The following is a 2,968-nucleotide window of genomic DNA, read 5'->3' as shown; positions in this document are numbered from 1 at the left end:
CCATTCTTAGCTCATGAGCTGTACGAAAACAAGGGATAAGCCATAGTTTGCTGATCCTAGCTCTATACTCTGGCTCTTCACATATCATTTGCTGATTTCACCTGGGCCTGGTCCCAAGTCTAGATAAGGTATTCTAGTTCATTAATGTGGGACATGCATAACAATCAAATAAAACAGATGAATTTTCAACAGTACCAAGCAGAGCAAGACTGTTATTTCTCATGATATGAACAAAGCATTTGTTCTGGCGAAGACCAATGTATAACAAAACACTTCTTTTAATGTAGCAGCATAGAATGTGGCTGGACATTGCAAACAATTAAAAAATTGATGTCAGTTTGCAAAATGAACTTATATCTCTAATAGTCATTTCTTCTCTACACTATAATAACTGTTATGATCACTATTGTACTTTCTGCCATAGAAATTTTGGAATTTTTTTTTTTGACGAAGTCTCACCCTATCACCGGGCTGAAGTGCAGTGGTGCAATCTTGGCTCACTACAACTTCCACCTCCTGGGTTCAAGCGATTCTCCTGCCTCAGCCTCCCAACTAGCTGGGACTAGGCACGTTCCACCATATCCAGCTATTTTTTTATTTTTATTTTTTATTTTAGAGATGGGGTTTCACCATGTTGGCAAGGATGGTCTAGATCCCCTGACCTCGTGCTTCCTGGTGGCGTGAGGAGGAAGTCTGGAGCTGGAATACACTCCCATACATTACCGTTTTTTCCTTTTCAATTCTCACCCAAAAGTACCCCCAGCACACAGGGAAAATAAAAAGACACATGGCAAAGGGTATTCTGTAATTAAGTTCCTCTCCACATGGGATTTTTCAAATCTTGGTCAGGATGGATAGAGGAAAGCTGCAGCCTAAATATAGTGGTGGCATTAAATAGGTCATTTCCAGAACCATGGAAAATGGCAGGAAGAAGAGAAATCAGAAGAGCTGAGAAAAGCTAAGAATCATTTCTACAATCTAATGGTTTCCAATCTGGGTTCTCCCTTACAGCCTATTTGGGAAACATGGAATTGGATGATTTGAAAGATATTTCCTAACTCTAAAATTTGGAGATTTGTCATTGGTACCATTACTTATCTAGTTATATTTGCTCAAAGGCTGGGAGTCATCTCTGATTCATTCCTTCCCCTTGGATTTCCCTTCAGATCCATCCCCCAAACCTGCTGATTCCTCCTTTATAATCCCTCTCAAATGTGTCCCCTGCTTATCATTCTCATTGTTACCATCTTAGTTAACGCTTCACTCCCAATTTACTGCAGTCATCTCCATTGGTCAGTGACATCTATAATATTTCACATCATTGCCCAATTCAATCATAACGAACCACTGATTCTTTTTTTCTTTTTTGAGACAGAGTTTCACTCTTGTTGCCCAGGCTGGAGTGCAATGGTGCAATCTCGGCTCACCATAACCTCCGCCTCCCGGGTTCAAGTGATTCTCCTGCTTCAGCCTTCTGAGTAGCTGGCATTACAGGCCCGTACCACCACACCCGGCTAACTGTATATTTTTAGTAGAGGTGAGGTTTCTCCATGTTGGTCAAGGTGGTCTCAAACTTCCAACCTCAGGTGATCTGCCCACCTCGGCCTCCCAAAGAGCTGGGATTACAGGTGTGAACCACAGCCCCAGGCCAATTTTTTTTTTAACCACAGTTATTGTTATTCTAAACAGTCTTCAATAATTTCCCAACACTTCAAATGGTGATTCCATATCCTACATGGGTTTCAGTTTTCCCAAAGCTATCACCCACTCCTCCTTCCCTTCACCATGGCTGACCTCTTCTCTTTCTCTAGCTCCCAGGAGCTAATTCAGCTCCTGTGCCTCAACCTTTCTCACATCCTTCCCTCAACGCCTCCAAACTGGACTTAACATTTCAAACTCAGGCCAAGCAAGAGGCATGAAGATGTACTCAAATAATTACTAATCCTGGCTGGTCATGGTGGATCATGTCTGTAATCCCAGCACTTGGGAGGCCAAGGCTGGCGGATCATGAGGTCAGTAGTTCAAAACCAGCCTGGACAACATGGTGACACCCCATCTCTACTAAACATACAAAAATTGGCTGGGTGTGGTGGTACACGCCTATAGTCCCAGCTACTCGGGAGGCTGAGGCAGGAGAATTGCTTGAACCCAGGAGGCGGAGGTTGCAGTGAGCCAAGATCACGCCACTGCACTCCAGCCTGGTGACAGAGCAAAACTTGTCTCAAAAATAAATAAATTAATTAAATTAAATAAAAGACAAATCCTGAGTATGAATGGGCTAATGCTAAGATGAACGCAACAGAATAAAAAAAGATTAAAATGGGACAGGATCTTTAGAAATTTAGTCAAATATCATTTGACCTTGTTCATCATACTCTCCTGATTTTCCTCATTCCTTTCTGACTGCTACTTCACAACACCCTTCCTGTAGATAACAATGCTCCCCAGAGCACTGCTCTAAGGCCCTTGGCTCTTCTCCATCTGCGTGCTGAACATAGATGGCTTTGATTATCACCCATATGCTGACCCTCAGATCTAAATTTCCAGTGTATAGCTCTCCTCTGAGCTCCAGATTCAAGAGCAGCATACTATTTCTGACACACCTAACCTGAGAGCATCCTAGGCATCTTTGAACTCAGTGTCTTCTCACTTTACCACTACGTACAAGTTCTTCTTCCTGTGTGTCCTATGTCAGTCAAGGGCATTGTCATCTATGCAGCTGCACCAGGCAGAACCCAATCAATCACTGGTCCTATGACTTGTACCCCACCTCAATCCACCCACTTCTCTCCCTATCTTCTCACCCTAACCACTCCAGTCTAGGCCAACACCATGCTATGACTGAACTGTCTCAAACCACTTTCTGCATGCGGTTTTCCTGCCTATCATCCCAACCCCTCCTATCCATCATCCACATTACATTACTCCAAAGTCATATTTTCTTTTCTTTTCTTTTTTTTTTTTTTTT

The 2,968-nt window shown here is 42.8% G+C and overlaps 1 protein-coding gene and 1 long non-coding RNA gene across 2 annotated transcripts in view; one reads left to right on the top strand and one right to left on the bottom strand.

Annotated features, from left to right (window-relative positions):
- The window catches only part of STX8 (syntaxin 8), a 316,569-nt gene that overhangs the window by 190,342 nt on the left and 123,259 nt on the right, over window positions 1-2,968 (bottom strand). The window lies entirely within an intron of this gene.
- LOC108306502 overlaps window positions 538-2,968 on the top strand; it is a 12,878-nt gene continuing 10,447 nt past the window's right edge. Inside the window, exon 1 of the long non-coding RNA XR_001826169.2 lies at window positions 538-665. This is a non-coding gene — a long non-coding RNA (uncharacterized LOC108306502). The remainder of the gene's footprint in view (window positions 666-2,968) is intronic.

The sequence above is a fragment of the Cebus imitator genome, unplaced genomic scaffold, assembly GCF_001604975.1.
Source record: "Cebus imitator isolate Cc_AM_T3 unplaced genomic scaffold, Cebus_imitator-1.0 Scaffold72, whole genome shotgun sequence".
Taxonomy (NCBI): domain Eukaryota; kingdom Metazoa; phylum Chordata; class Mammalia; order Primates; family Cebidae; genus Cebus; species Cebus imitator.
Note: the sequence above shows the minus strand (reverse complement) of the source record. Positions and strands in the feature narration are given on the sequence as shown.